The following is a 17,693-nucleotide window of genomic DNA, read 5'->3' as shown; positions in this document are numbered from 1 at the left end:
TCCGTATATAGCAACTTATTAAAATATCTAGAAAGACAAATAGTATTTAGAAACGAAGGGAGTATGTTATACTGATGTATTGTTGTATTCATGTTGTATTTATGACGAGTTGTAAACCTTTATTCGATTTTCTCATCTATCCAGCGAACAAAGATTGCTGCATCTACTCTCTCCGTTCGAAAATACTTGTCTTAAAAATGGTTGATGGTCAACTGGATCCTGTTTTTTTCTTTATGAAAAAACGAGCGAACGGGTCAAGATAATTGAGCCCGCGAGCGGCAAACCCCCCCTCCGGATAAGACTGAGTTGGTCGGTTCGGCAGCGGTCGCGAGGGAACCCCCGTCCAACCGCCGTATCTATGGCCGCCAACGGCCAGCCGCCGGTGCCGGTGGTGGTCGCCAACGTCGACCACCGCCCGGCGCCCCTACTCGGCCTCTTCTTCAACTCACCGATTCCACTTGTCCCTCACAATGGCTTCCCCTGCATCCCCGCCTTCGCCCCCGCCCACCGAAACAATCCGGAGCTCGTGGCCGCCATCTTGAGCGGCGACTTCTTCCTCACCACCCTCCAGGCGCGCGACCACCCAGAAGCTTCCTGGTTCGTCTTAGACGCCCGTGGCGGCTACCTTCTCCTCAAAGGGGGCGGGCTATTGCTCGCGCTGCTAAACCCCTTGGCACGGCGGTGCGAACGGATCTTTGATCTGAGTCACACCCACATCTTCGACGACGACGACGACCGCCAAGGAGATGGTAAAATCCTTCACGCCGGCGTGATCTGCGATGACGAAAACCCCGCGAGCTTTGGCATCTTCTGTCTTGCTTCCCATGGAGAGTTCAGGTTGCGGGCTGCGGTCTTCTCCTCATCCTTGGGAATGGGCGATTGGTTCCTCTCCCCATGGTTGGATGTCCCGCACCACGAGCCGGAAGATGAACTTTTGCTTGAGAGCGGCATGCGAGTGGGTAATTTCATCTACTGGCCTCACCAGGATCGTGCGTATGTGGATCGTGCGTATGTGGTCGTCTTGGATCCCGACCCAAACAACCCGCGATTGTTTGTTGAGATGATCCCACCTCTCCTGAATCTGGAAGGTTTTCCCAGCTCGATCCTTGGCCAAATTAACGGCGATAACATGTGCATTGCTTATTCAAATGGATTCAACATCGGTTTCATGCTGCGTCAAGAAGATGGCCTTGATGCTGGGGCATGGGCTAACATCAGGGTATTCAACCTGGCTGATCCAGTTAATGCTAAGATTGCGCAATCACCCAGAATACGCTGAAAATTGCGGCAATGCGGTGTAGCATCCTGTACTTGACAACATCAGAGATGTTCGCGCCCCAGGCCGTTTCTTGGTTCGCTTGTCTGTGCTTGGAAAGTGGCAGGCTGGAGTGGTTGTTTCGGAGGACGTATGATGGTTTCTTCCAGCCATACCACCATTCGTGGTGGAGCACTTCTCTGTTATCAGAGAGTGAAAATGTTGATCCCTTCATATGAGGAATGATGACAACCAGGGAAGGATAATCTGTGAAAAGCATTGCCTTGTTCTCCTACTAAATCAAAACACCCAGCTACCATCCAGAACTGATCTCTTCTTTGGACCTGCATCACGCTGAAGGTCCTGACGAAGTTCCTTGATATTCAGGATTCAGTGACAAGTCAATCCTGTAATTTGATCGTTTATGGTAATTGTTGTTGTCTTCTGTTATCAAACTTACCATTTACATTGTGGGCGAATTACTTCATCTGTTCCTTGACATTCAGTATTCAGTGATAACTCAATCATATGTATTTTGATCGTTTATCGTAATTGGGTTGTCTTCTGGTACCAAACTTCCCATTTACATTGTGGGTGAATTACTTATCTGTTCCTTGGGTTCGCTACTGTCTCTTCTCGGTATTGGGGCAAGGCATCCGAACCTTGGAGCCTCTTTTTTTTCTGTCTGTAAGATTAGTGTTCTTGACCGGCTGTAGCTTGTTTACCCATTTTGCTAAAAAAATATCCGTCTTATTTTGGCTCATTAATTAGCAGTGCCTACCATCTCTATGATATGATGTCCTCAGAATGATGGCATGTTCTATATGAATATTTTGCATGAGTAATTTATTTTTGGAATGCTTTACTTAAGGAATTTATTTCTCATATATTTACAGTGTTTCTTGCACTGTATTAATTAATAGGTTGGCTAGTTATCTTGTTCTCTTTGTAAATTTACACATCTCTTCAGGAATTTGTGTCAAAAGCTGAAACAGGCAAACAAGGGTGCATGGATAAGTGACACGTATCACATGATATACTAGCTTATAATTTTGGATGAATATAACCTAGGGCTCATATATGAGTATTTTATCTTTCACAATATTTTCAATAGATAAATTCCTGAAGAGATATGCTCAATTGCTGATTAGTAAATCTGACTTTTCCTTTTCTGTATACATGCCCAGCAAATACACAGTAGTATTAGAAAAGATTGTTCTCCTACACCAACCAGCATTGTGGTGGAATCCCGTGGAGTTTACTGAACTATGATCATGGTCTATATTTTATCAAAAAAAAAGAGCATGGTCTATATGAACTATGTGATGGGAAATACGCTCAAGGCATCAAACTGACACCCTGGACACTTATGATTTGTGTAACTGCCATTGTTGGTCTTTGTAGGCATCCTTTTAAAAGATCTATTCAGTAATATCATAATTCAACGTGATGTCATGAGAAGTTATGAGAACTGACTACTTGGTAGTATTGTCTCTACCTCGCCTTAATACGAGATTTCTTCTGATTCATTCAATTGCAAAATTTTCAAGAGGCTTGAATTTTTGCCCCCTTACTGTTTATCTCTTCCTGGTGTCTGCTTTTAATACTTGTGAATTTGACGTGCGTGATCTTGTCAGGCTGTCCCGAGCCAAGTCTAGCCTCTGATATAGGTGAATATCATTCTTTTGTTCAAATAGAAATCTGTAGGTTTAATTAACTTGTCTCGTATTCCTTTCCTGTTGGAATCAACTTGTATTGTTTAGTAGCAACATGACTAATCCATTTCGATAATACCCAGAGTATGTATGGAATTTGTGTGGTCATATTGACCTTCTGTTTGCTATTGATTGGAAATTCGATCTACGTGTATAGTCGCAGGCCTAGGCGCCTCGTTCATTTCATGGAGTTATAATACAGGAATGACCAATGTTAGTTGGACATGAACATTTCTCTGTGTTCAGATTGACATGATCATAGTGTTTTTTGTTGGTTCAAGTCTTCAAGCTATTATATCTCACGAATGTTAGCATGGACTACCCTAAAAAAAGAATGTTGGTATGGACAGTAGTGCCCAGCAAAAATGAGTTAGGCCTCCAAACTCTTCTTAACCTTTCTTTAGGAGCTCTACCACCATATGCACATTGTCTCGCCATTGAAAAATAATGGCGACAGAATGCACTATCGTGTACGAAATAACCGAGTATTAGTTGCTGCCGCTGTTAGACATATCTCGTACTCTGTAAGTAAGATCTGCTGCCACTGTGCATTGTCAATTTTGTGTGTGGTTACTTGTTGATGTCGAATACTTTTTTTTAGATGTCGAACACTCTACCACACTATCTGTGCTTTGTGAGGCACCTAGTCATCTGACGATGGCAGTGAAGACGGTGCAAGATACTGCTGTCCTCATGTTCGTACAATAGACCCCATGCGTTGCTACAGAAATTTATAGCAACAAAATTACCAAAAAATAAATTGAAATATATGAGAATAATACCGCATCATATTTTTTGTCATATATATGGTAGCAAACCTAGAGGTAAATAGAGGGTAGATGTATTGTTATATTGCCTTGCAATATTCTAGTTCAATTGTTTGTTGCTATAAATTGATGATGTAGAGGGCTTGCATGCTAAATGATGTAGAGGGCTTGCATGTGGTGAAAAGTGGAAGATTTCATGCGTTCGAGATGCGGATGACTTGTCTGTGCATTTAAATGGGATTGCTTACTTAGAAAACATGAGATGATACCTTGAGTGTTACTGCTAGAATTAGTTGCAGTTATTTCAACGAAATTTAATTGTATAAAACATTGTTTGAGAATTGAAATTAGAATAAAATACTTAATTATTGTATACACCTGGAGAATATTTGTCTTTCTCATGCATGGCATGGCATAGCATAGTGAGTTGGCACTATTGCATGTCGAGATAAGGTTGGCTCTTTTCCTATTCGTGGTAACATTGTTAGTTGGCATAGTTGCATGTCAAGAGAAATAAAACTAGTGGGGTTCAACTATTTAGATATATAGGATTTCAGATGAGAATATGAGAAAATCCCGAACCTTAACCGCCTCCCGGGTCGCACTCAGGCGACTTCGGAGGCACCGCCACCACCACCCAAAATTCCTCGCCACTGTCGTTGATGGGGTCACATACTAGTGGCACGGTCAAGGACCTGACATCTAAGGCCCATCTAGGGTCCCACACCATCATTGGAAGGTCCCTGGACCACAGGCGCATCCGGATGTGCTACATTGAAAATTCACTCGGATACACCGTAGATGTCTTCCATCCAGTCAGTCTAACCATCATCAGTCAGATAGAGGAGGCGTAGGGGTGATGTGGGAGCTGCAACAGTCGAGTAGCTTAATGTCGGACTTCAAGTGTAGTTATAGCTGCCGTTACCAGTAACCGCTGTAGTTATACTCATTTAACCCCTTGTAACGTGGCAGTTGTGAGGCCGAGGCGCATTCTATATAAGCCTCTCTCTAGCTCCAGGGCAAGGGTTCAACATCCACTGTAATCTTATACCCCAAGAGAAAACACAATCCTCCGGGCACGAGACGTAGGGTTGTTACCTCTCCAAGAGGGGCCCGAACTCATAAAATCCGAGTTATATACTTGCACCGTAGCTAGGCTCTGCCCTTAGTTCGTGCCCCTAGTACTCATTGTCAGATTTGTTGCCTCGACAGTCGTCCTTGCCAGAGGAGGCTGTCGGGTGGCAAGGCGTCCCTGTCGGCCTCCCCCTTCCCCAACCTCTCCCGCGTCCTTTGCCTGCCCCTCATTCATCTCCTCTCGTAGCATACCAAGGATAACCGTCGTTCGACTCCACCTGGATCTCTTCGGCCGGTGCCAGATTCATTCCTATGCCCGTGTAATGCGCCCTAAACATCGCCAGCACAATCTGCCTCCTCGCGTGTAGCTGATTGTCTCACATGTTCAACACGTGCAGGAACCCGGTTGAACTTATTGAAAATGTCAGGAAGCTCATGGAGCTATCATCCTGTTTAAAGAGATGACCCATTAGCGCTTTCACTTGCACCTTTACCAACATTGCAAGCACCGCGAAATGCCAAATGCGTTGAATTGTCTTGATGATACGATTTGTAGCGACAAAAATGGCACACTGTTTCTTTAGAACATTGTCTAATTGAATCCTTGACCGCCCATAGTAAAGGGACACCAGTCTCGCCTCCTCATCGAAGCATGGGACGTAAGTTGCAACCAAGTATGTTGGTAAAGCAGATGGACATACAGGACAAAGGAAGACTCGGGAAACATATACTATTCAACACGCACCTAACAGATGGCGCTCAATCACATGCAACTTCTCCTCAGCAGCCTCCCTCCCCTTGGCAGACTCATCAACTACCGCCTATAGTTCTTGAATCGCTAGGTGACGGAGTCGTATCCGACAGATCTTAGGTAGAGGGTCCCGAGCTGGTAGCCTTGGCTTGATGGTAACATGACAAAGAAGTGACACAATATTTACTCAGGTTCAGGCCCTCTTAAAGAGGTAAAACACTACGTCATGCTTGTGTTTTATTGACGAGTGGGGTACGAGTACATGTTGGTCTACCTCGAGATCGTATGTGTCGTGGTGGGTGCATGGCAGATGCCAAGGGATGGCTAAAGAGAGGAGGAGGCTCGAGGGCGCTGGTGGACTCCAGAGGCGGGGTTGGCATGAGCGGGCGCGAGACGCCGGGCATACCTAGGTTCGGGGCTCTCCGGAGAGCTAAAACCCCTAGTCCTGCCGAGTGTAGTTGGATGATCGATAGTACAATGTTGCTCCTGGAGCTGTATGGGTGAGGAAGGAACCTGGCCAAGGCTTGGGCTGCTCCTTCTCTCCGGTGTTGCTGTTGTGTGGATAGTCCTGTGCTTACTTGCTTTTCTCTCGTACGTGTTGTTTGCTTGCCGTCTCGCTCGCCTTCTTGAGAGATAATATCTGCCTATGATCGTGGGCTCCCGGGGGGTTTTATAGCCCAAACCCCCGGGGGTACAATGGTAATGTTACAAGTCAGTGGGTCCGTATTGTCGATGTCCGGGGACCCGGGCTGGGTCCCACCGAGGGCTTGTCGTTCGCCGGGTTCCCCTAGGTGCGGGTCCCGCATGCCTAGAAGGACTATGCGCCGTCTTGTCGATCGTCAGGTCGTGGCCGAGTCGAGTTGCGTACAGTGCTCTCCGTCAGGTTGCCGCTTGCCGTCGTCAGCGGTGAAGGCGGGGGCACTGTAGCCACGCCGGCCCTGGTCAATGGGTAGGTGAGGGGCACTGTTGCCACGCTCCAGCTGACCAGAGGCATGGGCGGGGCACTGTTGCCTCGGTCATCGTTGATTGAAGTCTCGTCCCCATCATTACAGCCTGGATGGGACGGGAGTTGACCCGCGGCTGGATTGCGTAGCATGCCACGGGTGGCGCTGGTTTGTTGAGGAGGCTTTGGTCGTGCCGGGTTCGGCTGTCTTGCGCTAGTTGTTGGGGCCGAGTCGATGTGTCTTGCCGGGTCGGCTAGTCTGGCCGGCTTGCGGGGCTTGGGCGGGTCGAGCGATCCGGCCAAGCGCGTGCCGGTACTGAGGGGCGGTGCCAGCCCCGTTGTTTTTTGAAGAGGATCCGGGTTCCGTTGCCTACCCGGGGTCCATCCCCCCGACAGTAGTCCCCGAAGCTGTGAAGGTCCACCGTCCTCGGATGAGTGGGCCTTCACAGTTTCCCCCTTAAGCAAGGTGGATTCTGTGAGCGCCGGGTTCGGCAACACCCGTCGTGTGCCGGTTTTCTCGGAACCCGGATCGTGGAATTCCGGCCGTGGCGGGGACTGAGAAGTTCGCCGAATCTTGGGGCAATCCCTCGGGCTTCGCGCGGGCGCCACGTGGTGCCCGGAAGTCGGAGGGGTCTGACAGGCCACACGCGTGACGGGACCGGGCGACGGGCTGGGGCCCACCGCCACGCGCCCTCGGCCCAAGCGCGCGGATTTATTGCGGCGTCCGGGGGCCGGTTGCTCTTCCCCGGGCAGTTATTGCGCATGTACATGCGCACTTATTGCGGGGTAGTGGAACGGGCGCGTGCAGACGATCCCACTTCCCCACTTCCCCATGTTCAAACCAAGGGTTATAAATCGGGGGGCAGGGGGTGGCGGACATTATTCTCGCTCGCGTCGTTCTGTTCCTTTGCTCTCGCTCCGCTCTTTGCAACTGTCGCACTGCGGCGCCCGCTGCTCCGAGCAGAACTCCTTCGCCGTCCATCTCCCTTCTTCTTCCTTTGATCATGTCGCTGCCATCGAGCTCCTGGATGGGTTCGAATGTCACCTCCGAGGACATCACCCAACTCCGGGCGACGCGGCGCCTGCCGCGGGAGACGGACGTCGGCGTCTGCATGCCGCGCGACGAGCAGAGGCCTCGGCCCGAGGGGCAGGAGCGCGTGGTCTTCCTCACGCACTTCGAGCGCGGGTTCGGGCTGCCGGTGAGCACCTTCTTCCTCGTGTTCCTGGAGTTCTTCGGGCTCCAGCCGCATCATCTTGGCGCCGGCGCCATCGTCCAGCTCTCCGGCTTTGTCACCCTCTGCGAGGGGTACCTGGGGGTCGAGCCTACGATCGACCTCTGGGCGCGCTTCTTCTCCTTGAAGCAGCAGGGCCCGTCGGCCGGAGAGTTCGCCAATTGCGGCGCCGCCGTCATCTCGAAGCGGTCGTGGGTGGATTTCCCCAAGATCCCGCTGGAGGATTCTGCCAAGGAGTGGCAGAACTCATTCTTCTACGTCCGTAACCTTGGTGCGGATCACATCAACCTTCCGCCCTTCGCCATCGCACCGCCGTGGGCGAAGACGAACTAGGGCTACTCACCCAGGCACCCGTCGCAGGAGATCGTCAATCTCTACGAGCGGGTGACGGTGATGAGGACGCAGGATGGGCTCACCGGCACCGACCTCCTCGCCGCGTTCGTCATGCGCCGGGTCCTTCCGCTTCAGGGGCGCTCCCGCCTCATCGGCGAAATGGTCGGCCTTCAAGACCCCAACCACATGGGGTCGACGTGGCAGTCCGCGGAGCAGATCGCGCGCGTCGTGAATGACATCTCCATGGCCAACCTTGGGGAGGGCTGGCGGCTCGGCAAGGCGCCGTACAGCCAGTCGAAACCGGCGCCGCAGGTGAGTGTCCAGTCGTCTTACTTTGCTGCCGCACACCTTCTCATCCGTCCTGATGCGACGCGGGGGGGTACTTCTGAACGCTATTCGCCATCCTTACGCCCAGGCCCGTCGCAGGTAGTGCCGGTGGCGCCAGAGGATCCCGGGGCTCATGGCAGGGAGGAGGAGGCCGAGTCCGACGCCGACGCTGGGCGTCGCGTGGGTAAGTCTCTTGTTTTTCTTCATGTGTCTTGAATTGCTGACCACGGCACGAAATGGTCGGTGCTGACGCCAGTTGTCGGTGTAGTGGTGTTGGGCGAGGGAGGCGGCGACGTGGGCGGAGCCGGGTCCTCGCATGGGGCGGCGCCGAGCCGCCCACATGGGAAAGACAGCAGTCACACCGCGACCCCGGGCCCCTAAGCGCACGGCGGACCCGGCCGGGGCCGGGAGGCCGGCCAAGAGGAAGCGCGGCGGCGGGCATGGGAGGCCAACCCCGGTCCCAGTCTTGGCGAGGTAAGCTTCATCTCTTGTTTGCGCTCAGATTTTTTTTCTTGAGCTAGTCTTGTTTCTTTTCTGCTCATTCTGTCTTCTTTAGGTCACCAATCGTGCCGGCGAGGGCGGCGGCCAAAGCCGCGGACGCCGAAGGGGCCGCGTTCCGTAGGAGCCGGTCCGACCTCGCCGACCAGGCCGAGGTGGAGGGACGGGCCGACTCGGACCTTGGCCTAGATCCGAACGACGCCGAAGCCTTGGCCTGGCGGGACAGGAACCGGGCCGAGGCGGAGCTTGAGGCGGCGTCGGTCCGTGCTTGGACCGACGCGGCGGCGGCATGGGAGCGAGCCGGTGCAGAGCCGGCCTAGCGCAAGATGTCGGAGGGCACGGTGGTGGCAGCAACAGTCTTTGAGCCATCGTCGGTGAGGGAGCGCGGCCGTGGAGGCCGGGCTGAGGTGGTGATCCCCGACTGGGAGGTCGTGGAGGTGGCGGATGACACCCCGCCACGGGCTGACGTGATCGAGCGAGCGGGGACTGATGGTGGTGGAGGCGGCGTCGTTTTGGAAGAGACGCCGCGGGCGGCGGCGTCGGAGGCGCCGCCGGTTTTGGAGGAGGCACCGCGGGCGGCGGTGCCGGAGGCCACCCCGGCAGCTGGGCCAGAGACGGTGACGCAGGCATCCCGGCGTCCGGGTCAGAGACGGCGACGCAGGGCGTCCCTGTGTCCGGGTCGTCGTCGGCGCCGGGAGGGGCGTTGGAGGAGGTGCTGACCGCGTCGCGAGCGGCCAGCGCGGAGTACGCCCTGGTGCCCCGACAGGGAGGGCGCTGATACATCCATTCTGCATCATAATTTTATATCAATATTTATTGCATTATGGGCTGTTATTACACATTATGTCACAATACTTATGCCTATTCTCTCTTATTTTACAAGGTTTACATGAAGAGGGAGAATGCCGGCAGCTGGGATTCTGGCAGGAAAAGGAGCAAATATTAGAGACCTATTATGCACAATTCCAAAAGTCCTGAAACTTCACGGATGATGTTTTCCAAATATATAAAAAACATTGAGCGCAAGAACTTCACCAGGGGGCCACACCCTGCCCACGAGGGTGGGGGGCGCGCCCCCTACCTCGTGGGCCCCCTGGTGGCCCTTCGGTGACCATCTTCTGCTATATGGACTATTTCGATGGGAAAAAAATCATAAGCCATCTTCTCGGACGTAACTCCGCCGCCACGAGGCGGAACCTTGGCGGAGCCAATCTAGGGTTCTGGCAGGGCTGTTCTGCCGGGGAAACTTCCCTCTCGGAGGGGGAAATCATCGCCATCGTCATCACCAACGCTCCTCTCATCAGGAGAGGGCAATCTCCATCAACATCTTCGTCAGCACCATCTAATCTCAAAACCCTAGTTTATCTCTTGTATCCAATTCTTGTCTCCAAGTCCGGGATTGGTGCTAGTAGGTTGCTAGTAGTGTTAATAACTCCTTGTAGTTGATGCTAGTTGGTTTAATTGGTGGAAGATCATTTGTTCAGATCCTATATGCATATTAATACCCCTCTGATTATGAACATGTTTATGCTTTGTGAGTAGTTACTTTTGTTCCTAAGGACATGGGAGAAGTCTTGCTATTAGTAGTCATGTGAATTTGGTATTCGTTCGATATTTTGATGAGATGTATGTTGTCTCTCCTCTAGTGGTGTTATGTGAACGTCGACTAAATGACACTTCACCATTGTTTGGGCTTAGAGGAAGGCATTGGGAAGTAATAAGTAGATGATGGGTTGCTAGATTGACAGAAGCTTAAACCCTATGAGGGAGTCCTGGATTAGGGGGTGTTCGGATAGCCGGACTATACCTTCAGCCGGATTCCTGGACTATGAAGATACAAGATTGAAGACTTCGTCCCGTGTCCGGGAGGGACTTTCCTTGGCGTGGAAGGCAAGCTTGGCGATACGGATATGCAGATCTCCTACCATTGTAACTGACTCTATGTAACCCTAACCCTACCCGGTGTCTATATAAACCGGAGGGTTTTAGTCCGTAGGATAACATACACATCAACGATCATACCATAGGCTAGCTTCTAGGGTTTAGCCTCCTCGATCTCGTGGTAGATCTACTCTTGTACTACCCATATCATCAATATTAAGCAAGCAGGACGTAGGGTTTTACCTCCATCGAGAGGGCCCGAACCTGGGTAAAACTTCGTGTCCCTTGTCTCCTATTACCATCCGGCCTAGACGCACAGTTCAGGACCCCCTACCCGAGATCCACCAGTTTCGACACCGACATTGGTGCTTTCATTGAGAGTTCCTCTGTGTCGTCGCTGTCAGGCTCGATGGCTCCTACGATCATCGATAGCGATGCAGTCCAGGGTGAGACCTTCTTCCCTGGACAGATCTTCGTCTTCGGGGGCTTCGCACTGCGGGACAATTCGCTTGGCCGTCTGGAGCAGATCGATAGCTACGCCCCTGGCCGTCAGGTCAGATTTGGAAGTTTAAACTACACGGCTGACATCCACGGAGACTTGATCTTCGACGGATTCGAGCCACTGCCAAGCGCACCGCACTGTCACGACGAGCATGATCTAGCTCTGCCGCCGAACAGTGCCCTGGAGGCCGCACCCGCATCGGCTCCGACCCTTAATTCGGAGCCAACTGCGCCGATCGAGGATGGGCGGTTGGATGCCACCTCGGGGGCTGCGACCCCAACGGCGATTGAGCCAAGCACCAGCCCCGTACTCTGCAAGACTCATGACTCCAAGGAGCCGGACTCCTCTCCGGACTCCGAACCCTCCGCGCCCCTGCCAATCGAATCCGATTGGGCGCCGATCATGGAGTTCACTGCCGCGGACATCTTTCAGCACTCGCCTTTTGGCGATATCCTGAAGTCACTAAAGTCTCTCTCTTTATCTGGAGAGCCCTGGCCGGACTACGGTCAGCAAGGTTGGGATACGGACGATGAAGAAATTCAAAGCCCACCCACCACCCACTTTGTAGCCACTATCGACGACTTAACCGACATGCTCGACTTCGACTCCGAAGATATCGACGGTATGGACGCCGATGAAGGAGATGATGAAGAACCAGCGCCTACTAGGCCCTGGAAAGCCACCTCGTCATATGACATATACATGGTGGACACCCCAAAAGAGGGATATGGCGATGGAACAGTGGAGGATGACCCCTCCAAGAAACAGCCTAAGTGCCGGCGTCAAAGGCGCCGCTCAAAATCCCGCCAAAACAAACACAGTGATTCCAGCACGGGAGATAATAATACTCTGGAAACGCCGAAGAAAACCCCCTCCAGCAAGATTTAGCACAGGAGGATGGAGAAACTAGCCCTCATGAGAGAGCGGCAGACAGAGAGGTCGAGGACGATAATTATATGCCTCCCTCCGAAGATGAGGCAAGCCTCGACGATGACGAATTCGTTGTGCCAGAGGATCTCGTCGAGAAAAAGCGTTTTCAACGCAGGCTTATGGCCACGGCAAGAAGCCTCAAGAAAAAACAGCAACAACTTAGAGCTGATCAATATTTGCTAGTCGACAGATGGACTGAAGTCCTTGCGGCCGAAGAGCATAAACTCGAACGCCCCTCCAAGAGCTACCCAAAGCGCATGTTGCTACCCTGATTAGAGGAGGAAACACTTGATGCGGCCGACCGGCCACCTCGTGGTCGCGACAGAGAGGCCTCTCGGCCCTCCACTCAAGCCGCACTCCGTACCAAGGCACGGGAATATGTGCCGGACTAACGAGACATGCTGGAGGACAAGGCAAGGCAAACAAGATCGATCTACGGATCGCGTGGGCTCCCCACGGCTCGAGACGGTAACCGTCACGCCGGCCACAAATTCGGCGGGGCCGAACACAGTAGACAAGGCTCATTGGAGCTATGTCATGATATAGCCTAGTACAGAGGCGCCGCACACCCACTCTGCTATACAGACGAAATAATGGATCATCAAATCCTCGAGGGTTTCAAACCCATAAACATCGAATCATATGATGGAACAATAGATCCTGCGGTATGGATCGAGGATTATCTCCTTCATATCCACATGGCCCACGGTGATGATTTTCACGCCATCAAATACCTCCCACTCAAGCTTAAAGGACCAGCTCGGCATTGGCTTAACAGCTTGCCAACAGGATCAATCAGTTGTTGGGAGGACCTGGAAGCCGCATTCCTCGACAATTTCCAGGGCACTTATGTGCGACCCCCAGACGCCGATGACCTAAGTCACGTCATTCAGCAGCCAGATGAATCGGCCAGGCAATTCTGGACACGGTTCCTAACAAAGAAAAATCAAATAGTCGACTGTCCGGACACTGAGGCCCTAGCAGCCTTCAAACACAATATCCGTGACGAGTGGCTGGCCCGGCACCTTGGACAGGAAAAGCCGAAATCTATGGCAACACTCACGACACTCATGACCCGCTTTTGCGCGAGAGAAGACAGCTGGCTTGCTCGTAGCAACAATATGACCAAGAACCCTGGTAATTCGGACACCAGGGACAGTAGTGGCAGGTCGCGTCGCAACAAGCAGAAGCGCCGCATTAACAGCGACAATACTGATGATACGGCAGTTAATGCCGGATTCAGAGGCTCTAAATCCGGTCAGCGGAAAAAGCCATTCAAAAGGAATCCTAGGGGCCCGTCCAGTTTGGACTGAATACTCGACCGCTCGTGCCAGATACATGGCACCCCCGAAAAGCCAGCCAATCACACCAATAGGGATTGTTGGGTGTTCAAGTAGGCAGGCAAGCTAAACGCCGAAAATGAAGACAAGGGGCTGCATAGCGATGACGACGAGGAGCCCCGGCCGCCGAACAACAGTGGACAGAAGGGTTTTCCCCCACAAGTGCGGACAGTGAACATGATATACGCAACCCATGTCCCCAAAAGGGAGCGGAAGCGTGCGTTAAGGGACGTATACGCGGTAGAGCCAGTCGCCCCAAAGTTCAACCCATGGTCCTCCTGCCCGATCACCTTTGATCGAAGGGACCATCCCACTAGCATCCGTCATGGCGGATTCGCCGCATTGGTTCTATACCCAATTATTGACGGATTTCATCTCACTAGAGTCCTTATGGACGGCGGCAGCAGCCTGAACCTGCTTTACCAGGATACAGTGCGGAAAATGGGCATAGATCCCTCGAGGATTAAGCCCACCAAAACGACCTTTAAAGGCATAATACCAGGTGTAGAGGCCAACTGTACAGGCTCAGTCACACTTGAAGTGGTCTTCGGATATCCGGATAATTTCCGAAGCGAGGAGTTAATCTTCGACATAGTCCCGTTTCGCAGTGGCTATCACGCACTGCTCGGGAGAACCGCATTCGCTAAGTTTAATGCGGTACCGCATTACGCATACCTTAAGTTCAAGATGCCAGGCCCTCGAGGAGTAATTACGGTCAATGGAAACACCGAACGCTCCCTCCGAACGGAGGAGCACACGGCGGCCCTTGCAGCGGAAGTTCAAAGCAGCCTCTCCAGACAGTTCTCCAGTCCGGCCACTAAACGACCGGACACTGTCAAGCGCGCCCGGAGTAACCTACAACAAGACCGCCTGGCACGATCCGAGCAGGCGTAGCAATGCGGCCCCAACCCCAACCCTCGCAAAAAGGCGACACCAGGACTGCACGCCCAAAACACGGCTTAAACCGTACCAGGGGCTGCCGATTTTTTAATTTTCTCTTACTTTCAGGACTTCATCCTTCGGAAGGCCTGTTCGGCAGTTCAATTGCCGCACAAAACAATGCAAGAACCAGGGAAGCAAACAAGCCACGCCGCACTACGGAACTCCCAGGTGGTCTCTATCACGAGCAGTATACCCGTTCCACATACTATTCCGCAGCTTGCCCCTAGAACGGATATGTTAACTAGTCAAACCTTCCACTTATCGCATTATTTGTATCGTTCTGCTTTGATCGCAACCCTTTTTAATAAACAATGCATAGCTTTCGTCTATTTTTGCATTACCTTTTTTTCTTTATATATGTTCCTTAATGACATGTTGCACCCGTACACGTTGGTACGGCCAAAATACGCCAGGGGCTTTAGTACCCCTCAATATGGTGTGAGAAGTCCGAACACTTTAACAAGTGCGGCACCCCGAACTTATAGCATTATATGCATCGGCTCCGAATCATGTCTTGGGTCAATAGTTGGGTTTGCCCGGCTCCTATGTTTTGGTGCCTTACGTTCCGCTATATCGGCTAAGGCAGCACTAGGAGAACCACTGCGATTGTGCCCCAGTTGAGCTGGGTCGAGCACCTCAGTGGAGAATGCTAAAACTGACTGTCATGATGAAGCGAGAGCTATTCACTCTTCCAGAGGTTTTTTCGAGTCCCTAAAGACTTATGCCGCTTAGGGCGAGCAGCCGGCTCTATCCGGCCAAGGCGTGGATAGTGCCCCGAACTCGGTCTTCCGAATACTAGGGGCTTCGCCGAAATTTAAAATTATAGAATTTTATGGCTAAGTGAGAGTGTTCACGCATTATAGTCTGATTGCCTTGTTCGTTGGGCTGAGCGCCTCCCTCGAAGGACCCAACCATGGGAAAAAGAGCGCTCAGGTTTATCCCCGAACACCCCAGCACTAGCGGCACGGGGGCAGAAGCCGACGACTCGCCATCTCTCCGAATTGATAAATAGCCGCACAGAAGGTAATATTTTAAATTCCAACAGCATTGCTTAGCGCATATAAACAAGTTTTCAGCGCACAGGACAAAACGAGCAAGTTTCACACAAAAATTACATCCCCAGAACATTCATCCGCCACAAGGCGGGCACCCTTCAGAACATCCTTATAGTAATTCTCGGGCTTGCGATGCTCTTTCCCCGGCGGTGGCCCGTCCTTCACCAGCTTCTCAGCATCTAGCTTGCCCCAGTGCACCTTAGCACGGGCAAGGGCCCTACGGGCACCTTCAATGAAGACAGAGCGCTTGATGACTTCAACCCTTGCACAGGCCTCCACCAACCGCCGCACCAGCCCAAAATAGCTCCCAGGCAGGGCCCCTCCAAGCCACAGCCGAACAATGAGGCCATTCATGGCCTGTTCGGCCGCCTTGTGGAGCTCGACCAGTTGCTTCAGCTGGTCGCTCAGGGGCACGGGGTGTCTGGCCTCAGCGTACTGAGACCAGAACACCTTCTCCGTCGAGCTGCCCTCCTCGGCTCGATAGAATGCGGCAGCATCAGATACACTTCGGGGAAGATCTGCGAACGCTCCTGGAGAGCTCCGGATTCGGGTAAGTAACAAGTAACTCACGTTTATGTGTTTGCTTTGCATAAAGAATGCCTTACCCGCCGCTATCTTCTTCACCTCATCCAACTCCTGGAGGGTCTTCTGGGATTCGGCCTTGGCAGACTTGGCATTTTCAATAGCCAACGCGAGCTCGGACGCTCACGTCTTTGAGTCAAGCTCCAAACTCTCATGCTTTTCCATGAGAGCCTGGAGCTCTTGCCGCATGTTGCCAACTTCGGCCTCATACTTCTCCCGCTCGGTGTGCTCCGAGGCTTCCCTCTTCTCGGCCTCGTCCAGCGCTTGCTTAAGGGTCGCCACCTCAGACGTGGCCCCTACAATAGCCATGATAATCCTATCATTGTTTGCAATTGCACCTTTTTTATATATATTTTTAACAAGGTATTTCTTACCTTCATTGTCCTCGAGCTGCTTCTTGGCACGCTCGAGCTCTTGCTCGGACCTTTCGAGGTCCTGCTTTAGCGTGTCCACTTCCGCAGTCAGTGCGGCGGACGCAAGCAGGGTAGCCTGCACATGCATATTGACTCATTTTTGTTAGACTCCTGCGAATTCTATTTGATCATCTATTCGGCTTTTCTTCCCGAACGCCAAACAGAGCATCAAGGGCTACTGTCTATGCGGTACTATTATTTACACTTTCTTTACTTACCTCAAAGCCTATCAGAAGGCTAGTACAAGCTTTAGTCAGTCCGTTTTTGGCGGACTGAACCTTCTGGACCACCGCACTCATAATAGCGCGGTGCTCCTCGTCGATGGAGGCGCCTTGGAGCGCCTCCAACATATTGTCCAGCGCCTCCGGTTGGACGGAGGCCGCCGGCACGATGGACTTGCTCCTCTTGGAAGGAGGTCCCCCGCCGGACTCTAGAACCTTTGAAGGTTCCGGAGCGGTGTCCGACCTCGAGCCGGACTTGGAGCCCTGGGGGGTTTCATCCCCTTTACTCCTGGAGTCCGGGAGGTCGCCTTGCAGCGCCTCCAGGACCACCTCCTCCCGGCTTGGAACCTGTTGGGACAACACTTCGGTGTCGTCCATAGGGCGGGGGGAGCAAGCCGCCGGAAGTGAGTTCACATCCGACGAGTCCAGTGAGCCGCTCGACGACGCGTCGAGCCGGTCTTTGGGTGGGCTGCATAAACATATTTGACGTGAGGGAAAGCTGTGCAATAAACAAATATTATGAATTACTCTGGTATCCGGATACTTATGATTTGGCCAGGGGCTTGGCCCTAGGCGCCCAATCCTCTCCGCCGCCGTCGGTGTTGGTGGAGCAGTCCGGAGGAAGGGTTTTCCCCTTCTTGGACCCTTTGGCCTCCCTAGTTGGGGCGGCCTTCCTTTTCTTCCCTTCCCCGCTGGAGGGGGAGGGGTCTCTTCTTCTTCCTCCTCCTCGTCTTCGCGGGAGGAGTGCATCTTCGATTCGTCGGATGATGAATCCGACACCTCCGGGCATTGGGCACTCTTTCGAGTCCCCGCGGCCTTCTTCTTGACCTTCTTCTCCGGCACCACATAGGGTGCCGGAACCAGCAGCCTCGCCAAGTGAGCGTCCGCTGGGCCTTCGGGAAAAGGGGCTGGACAGTTGATCTGTCCAGACG

The 17,693-nt window shown here is 52.5% G+C and overlaps 1 pseudogene; it reads left to right on the top strand.

Annotated features, from left to right (window-relative positions):
• The first annotated feature begins 269 nt into the window (after positions 1–269).
• Positions 270–1,807, top strand: LOC123060958 (uncharacterized; annotated as a pseudogene).
• The last annotated feature ends 15,886 nt before the right edge of the window (positions 1,808–17,693 follow it).

Source organism: Triticum aestivum, chromosome 3A, assembly GCF_018294505.1.
Source record: "Triticum aestivum cultivar Chinese Spring chromosome 3A, IWGSC CS RefSeq v2.1, whole genome shotgun sequence".
Taxonomy (NCBI): Eukaryota; Viridiplantae; Streptophyta; class Magnoliopsida; order Poales; family Poaceae; genus Triticum; species Triticum aestivum.
This window is presented reverse-complemented; position numbering and strand designations above follow the sequence as displayed.